General features: G+C 44.3%; 1 protein-coding gene across 2 annotated transcripts in view; it reads left to right on the top strand.

Annotated features, from left to right (window-relative positions):
- Nucleotides 1-5,898: 5,898 nt before the first annotated feature.
- LOC139267285 (amine sulfotransferase-like) overlaps nucleotides 5,899-21,163 on the top strand; it is a 75,374-nt gene continuing 60,109 nt past the window's right edge. The window contains exons 1-2 of one of the 2 annotated variants that reach the window (XM_070885340.1): nucleotides 5,899-6,000; nucleotides 6,826-6,888. The gene's annotated coding sequence lies outside the window, so the exon portion shown is untranslated. Of the gene's footprint in view, nucleotides 6,001-6,825; nucleotides 6,889-8,015; nucleotides 8,117-21,163 lie in introns of those variants that run through there. The other variant, XM_070885341.1, reaches the window with a different exon arrangement.

Here is a 21,163-nt window from a genome sequence, read left to right as displayed (position 1 = left end):
CTGTGACTACTAGTATAGCCGCCCAATTTGACCTACAACCTCTTACTCTCTGTCCTGGATATGTTTTATACCTGTGAAGGAACGGTCCTATATCTGCAAGGTAAAGATTGCTATAAAAGAATAGAGAAAACAAAGAGAATCTACATCAAAGACGGTGAATATTATTCTAATTTTTAAAAATCCAAGAGAATCTGAATCTACTGGGAGGTGTGCCAAGCATCCTCTTATATAACTAAAGTTAAAAGAAAAACCCCTTTCCATTCAGTTGACCAATCTGAGCAATGTGTGTCAGGTTTTACCTCTTTTGGCTTCAAACATTTCTAACAGCCATGTTAGACCTAAAAAACCCCGAAGTTAATGAGGCACGAAAACTAGGCATGCCAAGTTTCACTTTTACTCCTCTAACTACTCAGTCTTTTCTTAACAAGGGAACACACACGGGACCAGATAAGGCTTGATAATCTAGAAGTTCGATCACACAGCACCTATTCTACAGGCATAAAACTAAGTGGCTAAGGGCTAGAATTTCACCAGACTGTTGTTTGACAAATAACGGCATTTTTGTGAAAAAATAGAAGAAAAATTTTGATATTTTTTAATGGGGTAAGTTTTTGCTAAAAGATACCCCCGTCGTTAAAAAAGTGGCGTTGCTGGGGGAATTGTGTTGGAAAACGCCGTCCTTTACAACTTTACTGCGAGGCCAATATCGTGAAAAATACAGGGGACAAAACACCCCCAAAAAATGTCAAAAATAAAAAAAATTTAAATTGAGAAAACATTCACAAAAGCATTAACAACAGAATCGATGAAATTTAAAAAAAAATTCAACTTAACCTTTTTTGTAGACCTTCTTACTTACCGGCATTCTTGAAGCTGCAATGCAAGGTTTTTCAAAACGGGGTTTTGCGAAGCGAGTACGGCGGCACTAATCGACCAAACTTAGGCAGTACGTTTTTTTAGGTATGTCGTTACTGAGGTTTGTGGAATTTTAAGCAGAAGTACACCTCCCAGCATATTGGATTAGGCTGGTATGTCCAGGGAAAGTGACATAAGTTTTTTTTTGAAAAACACAATATTTGAATAAGGGTCCTTCATTTGTTGTAGGGCCTTTTTGTGAAATTGGTCTGTCCCAGTGCCTGATTCGCCACATGATAAATTCACTCAGCATCTCGTGACGCTAACAGGCAGGAAGGACCTAGCAGTTTGATTAGTAAATAATTAATAGACATATGTTACTGAATGGAATAAGAATCAGAAGTTCTAAAGGACGATCTGCACTGTAATTCAGTATTTGCTCAATTGTCCCTGCAGCAGCGCTATTTAAAGGGCTCATCAACTCCATACAGGTTAGTTGCTGGTTTGTCCGTTTAAGCTGGGTAACTGCTGGGTGTTAATTTTGCCTATTTTATGCTTCTACAACTGATTTGTGACTTCAGTTAACAACTTGTTGATGGTGCTGTCTGACTTTCAAAACAGTTTAATAGCAGTCATGGGTGGTCTAGTAAGTCTGCCTTTGAGGCTGGAAGATGAGGAGAGCGGTGAAGAAGACACAATGTGTCAGGTCCTTTTGTTTCACCAGGGAAGCTGTCATCGAGTTGTTAGCTGCTACTGCCACAGCTGGAGCCTTAAACCTGCTATGGACGGCACTGACGGTTGCTGTCAAGGTCACCATGGCCCTTATCTTTGAGTAGGAGGAGACGTGACATGTGATGCAGTCATTGAAGGAGAATGAGGGGAAGTATTGTGAGTACTGAGGGTACAGATGGTGCAGGTGTGAGCAGAAAGTAAGACAGCAGGATTCTTACCGTGACAACTTCATTGAGGTCACTGAACTTTTTCCTGGATTGCTAAGCTCTGTGGCAGTAAACTCCTCGACAGCCTCTTCCTACTGGTGGCGTGGCACCACTCCACCACCAGGGGGAACAGAATCTCTCTACTCCTGTGTATAACCTGGACTAGGACCTCCAAAGCTGCCTCTGAGAACCTGAATGCTCTCTCCCTACCTCTTCCAGACATTTTAAATTTTCACAGCATCTCCCTGCTATCTGCAGACATAGTGCATCTCCCCTTTAAAAGGCATTGGCCCACCAGTGGATAGTCAAGAGGCTATAGGGGGAGAGGAACTTACCGCAATCACAATCACTAAGGAGGTGGTACTCAGTAAGATAATGGGACTAAAGGCGGATAAATCTCCTGGACCTGATGGCTTGCATCCTAGGGTCTTAAGAGAAGTAGCGGCAGGGATAATGGATATATTGGTTGTAATTTACCAAAATTCCCTGGATTCTGGGGAGGTCCCAGCAGATTGGAAAACTGCAAATGTAACGCCCCCATTTAAAAAAGGAGGCATATAAAAAGCAGGAAACTATAGACCAGTTAGCCTAACATCTGTAGTTGGAAAAATGTTGGAGGCCATTATTAAGGAAGCAGTAGCAGGAGATTTGGAAAAGCATAATTCAGTCAGGCAGAGCCAGCATGGATTTATGAAGTGAAAGACATGTTTGAGAAATTTGCTGGAGTTCTTTGAGGGTGTCACGAACAGGGTGGATAAAAAGGAACCAGTGGATGTGGTGTATTTGGACTTCCAGAAGGCATTTGACAAGGTGCCACATAAAAGGTTACTGCACAAGATGAAAGGTCACGGGGTTGGGGGTAATATATTAGCATGGATAGAGGATTGGCTAACTTACAGAAAACAGAGAGTCGGGATAAATGGTTCATTCTCGGGTTGGCAATCAGTAACTAGTGGGGTGCCGCAGGGATCAGTGCTGGGACCCCAACTATTTACAAACTATATTAATTACTTGGATGAAGGGACTGAGTGTAACGTAGCCAAGTTTGCTAACGATACAAAGATGGGAGGAAAAGCAATATGTGAGGAGGACACGAAAACCTGCAAAAGGACATAGACAGGCTAAGTGAGTGGCCAAAAATTTGGCACAAGGAGTATAATGTTAGAAAGTGTGAGGTTATGCACTTTGGCAGAAATAATCGAAGAGGAAGTTATTATTAAAATTGCAAAGTATGGCAGCACAGCGGGACCTGGGGGTACTTGTGCATGAAACACAAAAGGTTAGTATGCAGGTACAGCAAGTGATCAGGAAGGCCAATGGCATCTTGGCCTTTATTGCAAAGGGGATGGAGTATAAAAGCAAGGAAGTCTTTCTACAGTTATACAGGGTATTGGTGAGGCCACACCTGGAATATTGTGTACAGTTTTGGCTTCCATATTTAAGAAATATATACTTACTTTGGAGGCAGTTCAGAGAAAGTTCACTAGGTTGATTCTGGGGATGAGGGAGTTGACTTATGAGGAAAGGTTGAGTAGGTTGGGCCTCTACTCATTGGAATTCAGAAGAATAAGAGGTGATCTTATCGAAACGTATAAGATTATGAGGGGGCTTGACAAGGTGGATGCAGGGAGGATGTTTCCACTGATAGGGGAGATTAGAACTAGGGGCATAATCTTAGAATAAGGGGCCGTCCATTTAAAACAGAGATGAGGAGGAATTTCTTCTCTTAGGGTTGTAAATCTGTGGAATTCAGTGCCTCAGAGAACTGTGGCTGCTGGGTCATTGAATACATTTAAGGCAGAGATAGACAGTTTCTGATAAGGGAATAAGGGGTTATGGGAAGCAGTCAGGGAAGTGGACCTGAGTCCATAATTGTATCAGCTATGATCCTATTAAGTGGCGGAGCAGGCTCGAGGGGCTGTATGGCCTACTCCTGCTCCTATTTCTTATGTTTTTCTGTTCTCATTTACGTAGCATCAGTGAAAACCTGTCATGTATCTCACACTACTGTATATAACTGTATCTTACCATGCTATACATGACTGTAACTAGATATAAGAACATAAGAACATAAGAATTAGGAACAGGAGTAGGCCATCTAGCCTCTTGAGTCTGCTCCGCCATTCAACAAAATCATGGCTGATCTGGCCGTGGACTCAGCTCCACTTACCCGCCCGCTCCCCATAACCCTTAATTCCCTTATTGGTTAAAAATCTATCTATCTGTGACTTGAATACATTCAATGAGCTAGCCTCAACTGCTTCCTTGGGCAGAGAATTCCATAGATTCACAACCCTCTGGGAGAAGAAATTCCTTCTCAACTCGGTTTTAAATTGGCTCCCCCATATTTTGAGGCTGTGCCCCCTAGTTCTAGTCTCCCTGACCAGTGGAAACAACCTCTCTGCCTCTATCTTGTCTATCCCTTTCATTATTTTAAATGTTTCTATAAGATCACCCCTCATCCTTCTGAACTCCAACGAGTAAAGACCCAGTCTACTCAATCTATCATCATAAGGTAACCCCCTCATCTCCGGAATCAGCCTAGTGAATCGTCTCTGTACCCCCTCCAAAGCTAGTATATCCTTCCTTAAGTAAGGCGACCAAAACTGCACGCAGTACTCCAGGTGCGGCCTCACCAATACCCTATACAGTTGCAGAAGGACTTCCCTGCTTTTGTACTCCATCCCTCTCGCAATGAAGGCCAACATTCCATTCGCCTTCCTGATTACCTGCTGCACCTGCAAACTAACATTTTGGGATTCATGCACAAGGACCCCCAGGTCCCTCTGCACCGCAGCATGTTGTAATTTCTCCCCTTTCAAATAGTATTCCCTTTTTCTGTTTTTTTTCCCAAGGTGGATGACCTCACACTTTCCGACATTGTATTCCATCTGCCAAACCTTAGCCCATTTGCTTAACCTATCTAAATCTCTTTGCAGCCTCTCTGTGTCCTCTACACAACCCGCTTTCCCACTAATCTTTGTGTCATCTGCAAATTTTGTTACACTACACTCTGTCCCCTCTTGCAGGTCATCTATGTATATTGTAAACAGTTGTGGTCCCAGCACCGATCCCTGTGACACACCACTAACCACCGATTTCCAACCCGAAAAGGACCCATTTATCCCGACTCTCTGCTTTCTTTTAGCCAGCCAATTCTCTATCCATTCTAATACATTTCCTCTGACTCCGTGTACCTCTATCCTCTGCAGTAACCTTTTGTGTGGCACCTTATCGAATGCCTTTTGAAAATCTAAATACACCATATCCATCGGTACACCTCTATCCACCATGCTCGTTATATCCTCAAAGAATTCCAGTAAATTAGTTAAACATGATTTCCTCTTCATGAATCCATGCTGTGTCTGCTTGATTGCACTATTCCTATCTAGATGTCCCGCTATTTCTTCCTTAATGATAGTTTCAAGCATTTTCCCCACTACAGATGTTAAACTAACTGGCCTATAGTTACCTGCCTTTTGTCTGCCCCCTGTATATGACCTGTAACCACAAGCATACTTTACCACCAGAGGTGCACTTGCAGGAGACACTGCATACCTGTTCCACACAGGTATATAAAGGCAGGTCTCAGGCAAGTGTGGCACTCGAGAGCTGTGAAATAAAGGTGCAGGTCCAGCGTGACCTTGACTTCAGCATGTGCCTCGTGTAAGTCTGTACTGCAGGGTCAGGACTTTACAAGACCAATTTCCTCCCCATTTAAACGGATGGAAAATCATGCTGACTGCCTTACAAATGCATATCTCTCCGCCCCACCCACCGCCTAATTTTGCCCTGTGTGCTGCGCCTAGGTGATCCAATACCTTCAGGTGCAGGAATATATTAATCTACCCATCATTTCCAGGTGGTGTGATTAAATTATTAGTTTATGTGACTAATCGCATCAAAACAAAAAACATATTTACAGTTCAAGCATAATTTTGCGAAATTTGATCGGAAAGGATTTTTTCAGCATGAGGAATTTTGGAAAACATTCAATTACTGTATTATGTGGTGTGATTTCCGCCCGCTACAAATAAAGATAAGCTTTAGTACACACGATAACAAGGCTGAAATACGTAATATAACATACATTCAGCAAAGTATATTCAGCAAAGTACAGTGAAGCAGTGTTGATTTATTATGTGTTCTGTAGGGAGGATTGTTTCCTGGAGTTTCATTAAAAGAAAGGGCAACAGCAGCAGAAAAGGTAGGTTTTGGGAATGGGAAAAGAAAATCCAAATGAAATATGTTCGTAAGATATGTATTTACATTTTCTATGTTTTCAACTTTGATAAGAAGTGCTGCTATAAAAAAAGTTCCATTTACAAAATAATAACTCTGTAAGGACAAAATGGATGTGAAATGAAAATATGCATTAAACTATTTACTTGCTTTAGTTGTTTTTTCAGGTACTGATAACTCACTAATCAAAACCGAGGCATCTCCTCTCTTTTCCTGAATGGTTGTTGTAATTTCAGTGGAAGATTGGTGGAAACCTTGGTGTTAATACTTGCTATTACTTGACAAGGTTTACCTGCCACTATAATGATAGGGAAGCTGATTCACAAGACTGCATTTTTTTTCCCCGAAAGTGTGACATTTTCAACCCCCATAAAAGCTCTGTACAATAATTTAGTGCATTACCAAAGGAATATTGCACTGATTTTTATTTGGATAGTGTATTAAACTAAGGCTCCCTTTTCCTATTCAGGTAGATATTAAAGCACCCATTTCCAGAAGGGCAGTCAATTTTCCAGATCCTGGCCAACATTCTCTTTCAAGCAGAACCACTTTAACTGAGTTAAATTGTTATTCGTCTCATGCTGTTTGTGGGACTCTGCTGTACACACACTTGCTCCAGAATTTGCCTGTATAAGAACAGAGATCCCAATTCAGAAGGAATCATTGGATGTGAAGTGCTTTTCAACATCCGGAGGACGTGATAAAGTGCTATTTAAATGCAAGTTCTTTCTTTCTGATCAGTATGGATTACCATTTGAATTGAAATTAAATGCTTCCTGTCACCTTTCAGGGTTACTGCCTGTGAAACTGGTGCAAGGAAGTCGATTCACACTCACAGCTGTTTCTTCCTCAGGTAAAACATTTTTATATACTATATATTTTGTGCACAATTAGTTTGTTTGTTCTTGATAATTGTTGATTTGTATAAATAGCTGTTAGCAGTGGTCTATAAACATTGCAAAAAAAATCAGGGTGCTGAAGTTACATTGTTGTGTATTAGTAATGCAATCTTTTGAAATTCCTCTCTTATTTTAACAGAGTTCTGGTTAGAACAAAGAGACTTGAAAGTTCTAACAGCATCCACAGTTTTTGAGGGAGAGAATTCCAGATTTCTACTACCCTTTTGTGTGGAAAAAGTACTTCCTGATTTCCCTCTTAAATGGCCTAGCTCTAATTTTAAGACAATGTCTCCTTGTTCTTGATTCCCCATCAGAGGAAATAGTTTATTTGTATCGACCTTATCCTTTTAACATTGTAAAGACCTCAATCAGATCATTCAATCTTCTATACTCAAGGGAATACAAACCAAGTTTACGCAACCTGTCCTGATAATTTAACCTTCTGAGCCCCAGTATCATTCTGGCAGATTCAGGCTAACCCATCTGCTAAAATAGCAGAGAGTAATTTCAGATGATCATGGTAAGCGTTTTCTAGTATCTCACAATATAATTTCATGAAATTAGTAAATAATTTTTGGTGAAAACATTCACATTATTCCAAGTTCTTGCAAAAGACATTGAGAAGAAGAAACTTCAGATTGATCTAAGTGTCCACTTTACAATTTACCTTAATAGGGGCTGGCCTGCCATAGGCTAATATTAAGAGATGCACTTCCCTGCTCAATCTGCTAATCATTGGTTAATGATGAACTATCTGGATAAGAACATAACAGTGGTCGAAGAAAAGGTGTTTTAGGATCTTGATTAATATTTCCTCTAAATCTTCTCAGTCCCGGTGTAATCCTTGTCGTTCCTGTTAGAAACATATCCAATGGGTCATTGTTATTTTCAAAGTAGGTTGCCACAAACTAGCAACGGGACAGTAAGTGGCATACCCTGAGGGGATGGAGCAATATTTCTGAGTGCGCTGAAACATGCTTCCGGATGGGGTGGAGTGGGGAAGGCGGAGATAAAACTGACCAATAAACTCAGCGGGGCGGTAGAAATTGATTTTGTTATCCCGATTGTACTCATAAGCAACAGTTCGGGCGCAGGAGTAGGTTTTACTTCTGAATATTTGAGAGAAGTGAGTTTACTTTGGAACCGGGGTGGATTTCACTGCGGGGCGGCAAGCTCAGGCCAGTAAGTACAACTGCATCTTTACAAGAGCAATGTTTGTTGTTTAACCCACCTAACTGCTTTAGGAAACAAAGTCACTGTAACTCGTAAAAGATTTGCCAATAGTTCTCACTGTTATGCCAGTTTTGTACAAGGCGATCACTCTGTGTTACGGTCATCCAGTCTAATCGTTAAACAAAATGAGCTTTGGATTTCAGCAGGCATGAACCTAGCTGTCAAGTGTTGCTCTGGAGCAATTGGTGGGGAAAACAGCATTTGACTTCTCTATCATATGTGCCTTATTTAAAATATGTTGACTCGCATTTTGCCAGAGATGTTATCATTCCAACATCAGATAATCAGAGAAGTGAAATTGACTGGCAGGGAACCAGGCAACAGGCTTCCCACCCAATTTTTCTGCTCCAGCCCCCTTACGCTGGGCTAACCCAACGAGACAAACCCGAACCCCTTTCATTCTCCTCTTTTCTTCAAATTTCTACCTTTCTACAATATTTATACTTCAAATTTGTTTTTATGTTGGTATGTTTTATAAGTTCAGGCTTCTGGTATATTTAGATCCACACTAGGAATGCAACTTTGTAAATTTTATTTGCTTTGGTATGGCTTCTCCCACCTCCCCAACTTGTCCAGTCACTGGGCACCCGAACTGCACTGTACATGTTCAGACCTCTGAGGGCCAAATTTGGTCATCAGCATAGCGTGGTCACATCCCCAGCACCGGCTCATCCCTGGCAGGCCTTTGCCCCAGAAAATGGTGGGGACACATGTACAGCTGCTGTTGGATAATAAAAGCCAGAAAGAAGCTAGTACTTACCTTTCCAGTCTCCTTTTACTTACTACCTAGCTCCCTCAGATCTGACAATCTGAGGGTCCCAGACACAAAACACACCTTCAATTTCTTTGGAGAGCCTTAAGAGCAAAGTAAGGTGGGAGGGCTGGGAAAGTCCCCCATTTGTCTCATTTTCATGGTTATCCTACTCCTGCACCTGTTACAGGTGCCTGTTTGTTGAAGCCTTGGAAATCTCAAGACAACATAATAGGCCTCCACCTCTTTTTCTTTTCCATTGTGCTTTGGAACTGATCATTCACTAAGCACTACAGCGAGTAGTGCTTAGTAAGCACTGGAGCTGTTATCTCTTTTAAATTCCATTAAAAAAAAAAATCTTACCTGTTTTTCAGTGCCTCTGCTGTCTTGTCATTTCTTCTGCAGCCAAGTCCATATAACTAAAATACCTCAATGGGTGAAAATTTTACCAAAGATCAGTTTTCTAACCAAACATCTAGATTGAATATTAAAGTTTAATCTGATCATATAACTGAAGTGAGCACCTAAGGAGTAAACTCCTTTAGAAACCTCATGTACTTGTTTACATCAATCAATTTAATTACCTCCCCAAATAATTTCAGTAGATTTGTTGAGCACAATCTGCTAGCCCCAACTTTCTGCTGGAAATGTAGGAGTGGACAGGGCTGGAGTGGACAGGGCTGGAGTGGGCAGGGATAGCAAATCCCTCTTGGTCACTTCACTTCCAGAATTTTCTGTCAGAAATGATGGCGGCCATTGTGTATGTCCAGCTAAATTTTTTGATAACGGAATAACCCTATACATCTCACTTTTCATAATTTCTGCCATAGTATCACTGGGCATAAGAAACAGCAACTTTCAACCGGCATCTAGTGTTGCTATGGCAGGTGGGAGGGGTTTTAAATTTTAAAAGTCCCCAAAAAGTGTTCAATCAAAACGGGGCAATCAGTTGTCATAGTGCTCCTTACAGTCATCCGAATCTGAATCTGAACCCGAGTTGATTGCAGAAAATTGAGTGTGAACACTGCACTTCCAGCTGAGTCTGTCTAAAACATGCAATAGCAAATCAGGTCAAAACTAAACCAAAAGTGGAAAATCTAGGCTGTTTCTCCAGGATATTTAAATGCGCTGGTGCGCACAATATTTACAATATATGCTGTCCTGCATTTCTGTAGGAGACAGAGGACAGACTGAGAGCAAAGACTTCATAATAGTCTACACTAATTATCCTGGGAGCATGTCTCGTAGCTAAGAAGCATCTAACTGTCCCAAATGGAAAAGCGATACATGCAAAGGCTGAGAGTTTCTAGGGAGTTGATTACAGGATTGTATTATTTCTTAGAGGTCATTGTAGGGAGAGCTCTCAATGTCTGTGGCACTGAGAAGGAACATATGAATGTACAGGACAAGAAAAGAACATTGCAGTCCATCTGTCCAATCGCCATGTCTAGGAAATCTCATATTTCGTGATACTTGCTATATCCCTCTTGAATTTTTCATCAAGTGCTTATCAAACTCTGATCATCAGTCGCCACTGCCTCCCTGAGCAGTCTATTCGATACATTCAACGCACGCTACATAAAGTAGTTAAACCTGAACTGCCCATCTCCCTATTTAAGGCTGAGGCTCTTGTAGAATCTGTGACAATTTTGAAATTTTTTTTAAAAATTATTGTCGCCATGTGGATAACACTAGCAAGATGATATTTATTGCTTATCCCTGGTTGCTTTGAAGTTATGAAGAGTCAACCACATTGTGTGGGAATGGAGTCACCTGTAGGACATTAGTGAACCAGTTGGGCTTTTTACAAAAATCCAGCAGCTTTCAGTCATTTTCTAATGAATTCAATTTCACAATTTGCCATGGTGGTATTTGAACTCATGACTTCTGGATTACTAGTCCACTAGTCTACCTGGACATCTTGTGCCTCAATCTGTTACCTAGCTTTTGAAACTGACATTGTAAGACCTTGAACCCGATCTTTCCTATATTATTAGTTCCCATGTGACCCATAATCTCTGGCTGTTTACCCTCCATTTGGAAGTTTTTCCACCCGCTCAGTTTTATCCCTTACCCTTGCATCAGGGAGGCATCATACCATATTGGACTCCTGGTCATGACCGCAGAAAAAGGCTAACTAGCCCTTTTAATATTAAAGCCCACTTTAACTACTACATTCCTGTTGTCCTATTATTTTCCTTCTCCATTTAGGTGGCGCTTTGCTCCATGGTGCTAATGTGTTCATGGCTACCCTCCTTTGAGTCACCATTATTTTCTAATATGCCCCCAATGGGCAAAATCATAGGGTGAGCTGTTATTCAGTTCACAGAGACATTCATGACTTCCTGAAGGCATTTGATGAAGTTTCACATGAAAGGCTAGTACTTCAGTTCAAAACTGGTGAATCAAGGGTATGAAGGCTAATTTGCCTTGATGCTTTTGACTCAAACCTGATGCAAATTGATCAGATTTTCAAATGATGCAAAACTATTCAAGAACATCTTGCCAATGGATTGAAGTTTCAAAACCTATAATTGGAATCATAGAAAGATACAGTGCAGAAGGAGGCCATTCGGCCCATTTGAAAGAGCTATCCAATTCGTCCCAGTTCCTTCCTACCCTTGCCCTATCTCAATAGCCTGACAAAATTCCCGCTTTCAAGTATTTATCCAGTTCCCTTTTGAAAGTTACTATTGAATCTGCTTCCACCGCCCTTTCAGGCAGTGCAATCCAGATCATAACTTGCTGCGTAAAAGTTTCCTCTCCCCTCCTGGTTCTTTTGCCAAATACCTTAAATCTGTGTCCTCTGGTTACAGGCCCTCATTAAATGCTAGTGGACAGGTATAAAAATAATTAAAAAGGCTATTGGATTAGATACCACCTGGATTACTGTGTTCAGTTCTGGAAACCACCCCTCAGGAAGGATATATTGGCCTTTGAGGTGGTGGTGCTGCGTAGATTCACTAACATGGTACCAGGGCTAAAAGATTTAAGTAGACTAGGCTTGTATTCCCTTGAGTACAGAAGATTAAGAGGTGATCTAATTGAAGTGTTTAAGATGATGAAAGGATTTAATAGGATAGATAGAGAGAAACTATTTTCTTTGGCGGGGAGTTCAGAACAAGGGGCCATAATCTTAAAATTAGAGCTATGCAATTCAGAGGTGATGTCAGGAAGGACTTGTTCACACCAAAGAGTAGAAATCTGGAACACTCTGCCCCAAAAAGCTGTTGAGGCTAGGTTAATTGGAAATTTAAAACTGAGATTGTTTTTTGCTAGGTGAGGGTATTGAGGGTTACAGAACCAAGGTGAGTAGATGGAGTTAAGATTCAGTTTAGCCATAATTTAATTAAATGGCAGAATAGTCTAGAGTGGCTGAATGGCCTACTCCTATTCCGATGTTCCTCCCTTTAACTTTCCCTACTCTAAGGAAAACAATCCCAGATTCTCTAGTCTCTCAAAACGTAATTAAAGTCCCTCATCCCTGGTATCAATCTAGTAAATTGCCTCTGCACCCTGTCCAAGGCCTTGACATCCTTCCCAAAAGTGTTGCGCCAAGAATTGGACACAATACTCCAGCTGAGGCCTAACCAGTGATTTATAAAGGTTTAGCATAACTTCCTTGCTTTTGTACTCTATGCCTCTATTTATAAAGCCAAGGATCCTCTATGTTTATTTATCGGCCTTATCAACTTGTCCTGCCACCTTCAAAGAATTGAAATGTAAATCCCCAGGTTTCTCTGTTCCTGCAACCGCTTTAAAATTGTACCATTTAAGTATAGGTATTAGGCGTGGCTCAGTTGGTAGCACTCTTGCCTCTAAGTGGGTTTAAATCCAAAATCTAGGCAAAGATTCAGTACTGCACTGAGGGAGTGCTGCACTGTTGGAGGTGCCCAATAATGAGACGTTAACCGAGGCCCTGTCTACCCTCTCGGGTGGATGTAAAAGATCGCATGGCACTATTTCAAAGAAGAGCAATGGAAATTCTCCCCCGTGTCCTGGCCAATATCTATCCCTAAACCAACATCACTTAAAAAAAAAAATCACCTGGTCATTTATCTCATTGCTGTGCACAAATTGGCTGCCACGTTTTTACATTTACAACAGTGACTGCACTTCAAAAGTACTTCATTGTCTATAAAGCATTTTGGGATGTCCTTAGGTCATGAAAGGTCCGATATAAATGCAAGTCTTTTTTACTGCAATTACAAATCTCTAATTGTGTACATTAATGCTGTTTTCTTAGGATAGCATTCCCAACCCTCCCACTTTGGGCGAGGGTCCACCAGAATGGACGATTAGTCTCGCGAGCACTGCTACTGATCACCCAGGCGAAAAGGTCCTTGGCTGTCGGGGTTTGCAACCAAACCCCATTGTCTGAGTCCTTCTGGCCTCCCCGCTATTCGGAAACACACGCTTCATTGCTGGTTGTGAGGATGATAGCATCAGGGCCAACAAAAATCGCCTGGAAACTTGAGTCCAGAGAGAGCAACTGTGGGAGGGAGGGGGAGAGAAACACAAACGGGGGAGGGGGTGTGTGCTGGGGAGGGAGGGGGAGAGAGACACACAAACTGGGAGGGAGGGAGAGAGAGAGAGAGAAACAAATTGGGGGTAAGGAAAAACACAAACTAAAGGAGAAAGTGCAAAAAAGATTTACTAGCATGAAACCAGAACTGAGAGGTTATACATATTAGTAAAGATTAAACAACCTGCGGCTCTTCTTTCTAGAAAAGAGAAGACTGATGGGTGACCTGATGGAGATCTTTGAGATAATAAAAGTGCTTAATAAGATAGAGGTAAAGAAGATGTTTACACTTGCGACTGAGACCAGAACTACGGGCTATAAATATAAGATAGTCACTGATAAATACAATAGGGAATTCAGGGGAAGCCTCTTTACCCAGAGAGTGGTTGGAATGTGGAACTCGTTACCACAATGAGTAGGGAAGAGGGGTGGAGTAGGCTCGTGTGGCACATAAATACCAGCGTGGCCCTGTCGAGCTGAATGGACTGTTTCTGTGCTGTACATACTATGGGCTGAATTTTCCAGGGTGATAGTGGGCGAGATCGGTGGTGGGTCAGGTGAGAAAGTTGTTATCTTTGACAGTGGGACAGGAAGCTGCTGTCATCTCGCTCCCACGTGTCTTTCCCTCAGGCGCATCTGTCATCGCGGAGCCGACCCGACCAGCATCGGCGGGCGACCCAATTGAGATGATCATCAGGTAGATCACAGTCACTTAAGAGCCTTTTTTACACTTACTTTTTAAATTTCCCTGCATAGCCATGGGATTCACGCAGCTCGGGAACCATGTCTGTCAACCTGAGGCGGGAGATCCATGGCCATTGCTCCTGCTGATTACTTGACAGCATCAAAAACTCCCACCAGACAGATGATCACTTTCCTCAGGCAGAATCTGTTGTTCAGTCCATTTGACTTCCTGATCACTTGCTGTACCTGCATACTAACTTTTTGCGTTTCATGCACAAGGACCCCTAGGATCCTCTGTGCCGCAGCATTTTGTAATTTTTCTCCATTTAAATAATAATTTGCTTTTTTATTTTTTCTGCCAAAGTGGATAACCTCACACTTTTCCACATCATACTCCATCTGCCAAATTTTTGCCCACTCACTTATATAACCCTTTGCAGATTTTTTGTGTCCTCCTCACAACTTGCTTTCCCAACCATCTTTGTATCATCAGCAAACTTGGCTATATTACACTCGGTCTCGTCATCCCAAACTATGGGCCCAAGTTTCGGCCTCAGTTGCTCCTGATTTTTTGGAGCAACTGGTGTAGAACGGAGTATCTTAGAAATTCAAATTCTCGGCATTTAGTTTGCTCCAGTTCTAGTCAGTTAGAACAGTTTCACTTTGGAACAGAATTTTTTTTTCAAAAGGGGGCGTGTCTGGCCACTTACACCTGTTTTCAAATTTTCGGCAGTGAAAACTTACTCCAAACTAACTTAGAATGGAGTAAGTGAAGATTTTTGTACGCTCGAAAAAACCTTGTCTACACTTTAGAAAATCAGGCATAGGTTACAAATCAGGCGTAGGGAATGGTGTGGGGGGGGGGGTTTAAAGGGAAGTTTACAAACATTAAACACTTCAATTTTACAAAAAGAGTCATCATCAATAATAAATGATAAATACATCAATAAATCAACCAATAAATCAATCAAAAAAAATTAATAATTTTTTTTAAAAATCAATAAATAAAACATTTTCTACTTACTGACTGCAGCACCGGGAGTCCTCCAGCAGCGTGCTGGGACACGCCCCCCCCCCCCGCCCCCCCCCCGTGTGTCTCTGTTAGTGTCTCTATCTCTCTGTCTGCCTGTGTGTGTCTCTCTCACTCTCTGTCTGTCAGTGTCTGTGTTTCTGACAGCGATGGAGGGGATGGGGTGGGGGGGAGGATGGGGTGGAGGGGTGGTGTAGTGGGGGAGAGGGGGTGGGGGGAGAAGAGGGGGTGGGGGGGAAGAGGTGTGGGGGGGAGGGGGGGTGAGAAGGGAGTGAGGGGAGGGGGGGTTGGGAAGGGAGGGAGGGGAGGGGGTGAGAAGGGGGTGAGAGGGGAGGGGGGAGGAGAGGTAGGAGGAGGGAGGGGAGGGGGAGAGAAGGAATGGAGGGGGGGAGAGAAGGAAGGGAGGGGGGGTGAGAAGGGAGGGAGGAGAGGGGGGTGAGAGAAGGGAGGGAGGGAGGGGAGGGGGGGTGAGAGAAGGGAGGGGAGAGGGGAAGAGAAGAGGGAAAGAGAGAGAGAGAGAGAGAAAGAAAGGAGAGGGAGGCTGAACGGGCTGGGCCCGGCCGGGCCCAAGACTTCGAGCTTAGACTTACCGGATTGACAGGTAGGTGGCGTCGGGTCCGGGGTCCGGGGGGGTTGGGAGCATGGATCGGGGGGAGCGCGGGTCGGGGGGGGGGGGGCGGAGATCAGTCTGGGGGGGGGGGCGGAGATCGGTCGGGGGTGGGGGAGATCGGTCGGGGGGGGCGGAGATCGGTCGGGAGCGGAGGTCGGTCGGGGAGGGGGGGGCAAGGTCAGGAGCGGGGGAAGCGGAGGTCGAGTCGGGGGGGCAGGGGGGTGGGAGCGGGAGTCAAGTCAGGTCGGGTCTGGTCCGGAGGAAGCAGGAGCTGGGCATGGGAGGAGCCTTATGCACGCAGCCCCAGTGAGGCCCCTCCCACACAGTTTTGGGCGCCTGGAGCTACTGCACATGCGCGCCCACTGTAGCGCGCATGTGCAGATGTCCCGGCACTGTTTTCAGCGCAGGGACCTGGCTCCGCCCCCTACAACTCGTGCTGCGCCGCGCCCAGCTGCAAACGACCTGCAGGGAGCCGGAGAATCTGGAAGTTTTTTTTAGGCGCACTTTGTGGCACGAAAAACGTCCGTCCAGGTCGGGGCTGCGCCGTTCTAGGCACGGCCCGAAACTTGGGCCCATTAATACAGATCATAAATAGTTGAGTTCCCAGTACCGATCCCTGTTGCACTCACTAGTTGCTGTTTGCCAACCGTAAAATGACCCATTTATCCCGACTCTCTGTTTTCTATTAGTTACCCAATCCTCTATCCATGCTAATATATTACCCCCAATCCCATGAACTTTCATCTTGTGCAGTAACCTTTTATGTGGCATCTTACCGAATGACTTCTGGAAATCCAAATACATCACATCCACTGGTTCCCCCTTATCCACCCTGTTCGTTACATCCTCAAAGAACTCTAACAAATTTGTCAAACATGATTCCCTTTCATAAAACCATGCTGACTCTGCTTGACTAAATTATGCTTTTCCAAATGTCCTGCTACTACTTCCTTAATAATGGACTGCAACATTTTCCCAACGACAGATGTTAGGCTAACTGGTCTATAATTTCTTGGGGAGGGTGAGAAAAAGAAACACAAACTGGAGGGAGGGGAAAGTTTATGTTGGCCTGTGATGATGTACACTGTGGTTTAATGTGTACATCATGTGTTTTGGTTTTGGGGTCAGGCAGCTGTTCTGCTTCTCACTGAATTCTGATCCTCACTTCCCTGAAGCAGAGTTTCTGTGGTGGAGTATGGGAGTCGGTGAATTGAAATAGGTTTGTATAATGTATGCACCTGTGAGTATGCTCAGAGGTTGGTAGAGCTGTTGAATTGTGAGTGGTTTAGCCAGTCACGTGATGTTCACAACACTTAATAAAACACAGTCAGTATTTTTTAGGGGATCCACGATGAGGCATGTGGTTGTGAGCCTAATGGATGAACTGGTAATGACTAAAGGCAGATAAATCTCCTGGATCTGTTGGCTTGCATCCTCGGGTCTTAAGACAAGTAGCAGCAGGAATTGTGGATGCATTGGTTGTAATTTACCAAAATTCTCTGGATTCTGGGGAAGTCTCAGCAGATTGGAAAACTACAATTGTAACGCCCCTTTTTAATAAAAGGAGACAGACAAAAAGCAGGAAACTATGGGGCCAAGTTTCGGCCTGAGTTGCTCCTGTTTTTTTGGAGCAACTGGTTTAGAATGGAGTATCTTAGAAATTGGAATTCTCGGCATTTAGTTTGCTCCAGTTCTAGTCAGTTGGAACAGTTTCACTTTGAAACAGAATTATTTTTCAAAAGGGGGCGTGTCCGTCTACTTACGCCTGTTTTCAAAGTTTAGGCAGTGAAAACTTACTCCAAACTAACTTAGAATGGAGTAAGTGTAGATTTTTGTACGCTCAAAAAAACCTTGTCCACACTTAGAAAATCAGGCGTAGGTTATAAATTGGGCGTGGGGAACGAGGGCGGGGGTGGGGGGGGAGGAAGGGAAGTCATTAAATTCTACAATCATTCAGCAGTCATACTTATACAAATAAAGATCCAACCTGAATAAAAATTTATAAGCAAAGATTAAATAATCCATGTTCCTACCTGTGTGAAACAGCAGCAGCCTTCGAGCTGCTGTGCTTCAGGCAGGCTTTTCATGTTGGAGGCAGGCAGGGGTGGCATCAGTGTCTCGACGGCAGCCCCAACAGCGGCAGCAAGCTGCCTTTGAGCTGCGGTGCTTCAGGCAGGCATTCCTTCCATCAGTGGCTGGCCGGCAGCCGAGGAAGCAACACGCACGAAGCTTTCGAAGGGGGTTGAGGCCATTCAGCCATGCGATAGGGGCGGCATCAGTGGCTGGCCGGCAGCCGAAGAATCAACACGCACACAGCTTTCGAAGGGGGGTTGAGGCCATTCGACCACGTGATCGGGGCAGCGTCAGTAGCTGGCCGGCAGCCGAAGAAGCAACACGCACGCAGCCTTCGAGCTGTGAGGGGCTGAGGCCATTTGGCCACGGGATAGGGGCATCGTCAGTGACTGGACGGCAGGCAAAGACACAGCAATCAAGCAGCCTTTGAGCTGTGAGGGGGACTGAGGCCATTTGGCCAGGGACAGGGAGAGGCAGCCACATAGACAGTTTTATACTTAAATTTGCAGAATGGGTGCTGCATTGTCAACTCCACGTATTATGCAATGGTTCGCCATCAATTCACTGCATAGGAGAGAATTGATTAGAGCTCACCACACCAGGAACGTCGTAGCCCATAGGTTGATGGGCAGGAGACCTTACCCACATCGACAATATCGAGCCAGGCGCTCGTACCTGGACATGAGCGAGGCTGCTTGTGTGAAAAGGCTGCATTTTTGCAGAGAAGTTGTCGCTGAGATCTGTGATATGCTGAGAGCAGATTTTCAGCCCAGAAGCAGAACGCTAACTGCCCTGTCTGTTGCAGTGAAGGTAACAGCTGCACTTTCTTTCTATGCCTCGGGATCGTTTCAGGCTACAACTGGAGATGTGTGTGCCATCTCTCAACGTGCAATACATGCCTGCATATACCAGGTCACGGCTGCACCTTATGAGCAAAGGAGTGACTTCATCAATTTTCCAATGACCGCACAAGCGATCCATGAGAGGGCTGTGGGCTTCTTCAGGATTGCCGGCTTCCCAAAGGTACAGGGCTGCATTGATTGTACCCACATAGGCTTGAGAGCACCTGTGGAGGATTCTAAGCAGTACCGAAATAGGAAAAGTTTCCACTCTGTCAATGTGCAGCTCGTGTGTGACGACAAGCATCATGTCAGTCGATGCGAGATACCTGGCAGCACCCACGATGCGTTCATCCTACGCGACAGCGTTCTATCTGACATGTTTGAGCAGCAGCCAGAAGGGCAGAGCTGGCTACTGGGAGACAAAGGGTACGGCCTGACCACCTGGCTCATGACACCCCTACGCGTGACAGGACGGAAGCTGACCGTCAATACAACATGGCGTACATTGCGACGCGCAGCATCATTGAGGGGACCATTGGCATATTGAAACAGCGATTCCGATGCCTGGAGCATTCCGGAGGACAGTTGCAATACTCTCCTCAGATTGTCGGTCACTTCACTGTTGTGTGCTGCATGCTTCATAACTTAGCCATCATGAGGCAGCAGAAGCTGCTAGTGGAACCAGAAGACCTACGTGAGGGTCCAGTGCATGATGATAATATTACAGAACAGCAGGATGTGGATGATGACGACGATCAGGAAAGCATGCAAGTGCCTGATGCCGGAGCACGAGGTCGGAGGAAGGCCGTCCATCGTGCCCCTTTAACGATTGCTCGAGCCTTGCGCCAGCAGCTCATTCATGAATGTTTCAACTACTGATGCCTGAGGGCTCTGCGACCACTGTTGCGCATGGACATGTTTATTCTTTGCAGTTGTTCCTACGTTGTGTTGTGTTAATGGAACATGAAACAGTTTTAATGAAAAAACATTTTATTGAAAAGTTAACGTCACTGTAATAAAATATTTGTTGTATCAAACTATACTTTTTTTTATGACTCTTGAAGATCACTTAAAAACTTTAAGATCACTTATAAACTTGTAAAGTTACAAAAGTTACAAAACAATCGCAATGTGAAAAATCTTACACTCTTAAGATCACTTAAACTTCAAGATCACTTTTTAGATGCAAAATTAAATAAGATACAAAATGTGAGAGCATTTACACTATAAGATCACTTAAAAACCATAAGATCACTTATAAGTTGTAAAGTTACAAAACTTACAAAACAATTTCAATTTGAAAAACGCTACGACAGTTACATCAAGAACAAGAACAAAAGCAGCAAATAAAGGCTGCAACCATGTCTCATCCATATCTCAGTGAATGTTCACTTCTTCATGAGGGTGTCATTTGATTGGCTGGGCTGTGTGCCCTTATTGCAGCAGCTACCTCAGCCTGTGCCGTCATTTGCATGCCCTCCCTGACAGCCTGTGCCGTCAATTGCACTCCCTCGGACATTCCCTCCCTAAGTTCCCGTGTCATTACTGCTATTTCTCCCGTGAGGACTGTCAACTTTTCACCTACTGCATTGATGCCACCGATGAGTGATCGGGTAAGCTCATTGGTCTCCATACCCAATGCCACAACCTGAGCCGCATCTGTTGCACGCTACATCTCAGGAGAGCGTGTCTCCAATCTCCTCCTCTGCCTGGGTCTGCCTTGTGGCACCACTACACTGGGAGGCACGGGCACGGACGGTGGGACGCTCGGTGTTGCAAGCGGCACCACTACACAGGGAGACGCGGGCTGGGACTGTGGGACGCTCTGTGTTGCAGACGGCAGAACTAGAGGGAGAGGCTCGGGCTGGAACGGTAGGACACTCGGTGTTCCAGACGACAGCACTCGAGTGCGAGCCATGGGCTGGGATGTTGGACGAATGGGTGTAAACTGCTCCATGATATCAGCAGCAACACTGGGACCCGAAGCGTCGGAATCAAAACCATAGTAGGCGGAACCAGAACCTATGCGAGAGGGAGGCGCAGGCTGGGACGGTAGTGCACTGATTGTAGAATGCTGCATTATACCAGCAGCACCACTGGGACCTGCAACATCGGAAGCGAAACCATGGAAGGTGGAACCAAGACCGATGCTAGGGGTTGAAACTCTGATGCCCCTTGATGGGGGCTCATAAACATTAATTTGGAAGCTCTCCCCTGTAGACATTTCAGTCATCGCTGCCATCATCCAGTCTGGTTCGTCCGCATCTGGTTGTACTGGTTCTTGTTCTGTACCCTCAGGACCCTCAGAGTTGGCAGCAGCAGCAGCATCAGCAGCATCATCATCAACATCATCATCATCATCATCATCATGTTCTGCAAAATACATCAGGACAGTCAAATGCTTAACAGCAAGGGAGGGGGCCGGATGGGTGGCATGAGTACTCTCACACACAGCAGGCCAGGCAGCAGGTTGATTTAAAG

The sequence above is a fragment of the Pristiophorus japonicus genome, chromosome 7 (assembly GCF_044704955.1).
Source record: "Pristiophorus japonicus isolate sPriJap1 chromosome 7, sPriJap1.hap1, whole genome shotgun sequence".
NCBI lineage: Eukaryota > Metazoa > Chordata > Chondrichthyes > Pristiophoridae > Pristiophorus > Pristiophorus japonicus.
This window is presented reverse-complemented; position numbering and strand designations above follow the sequence as displayed.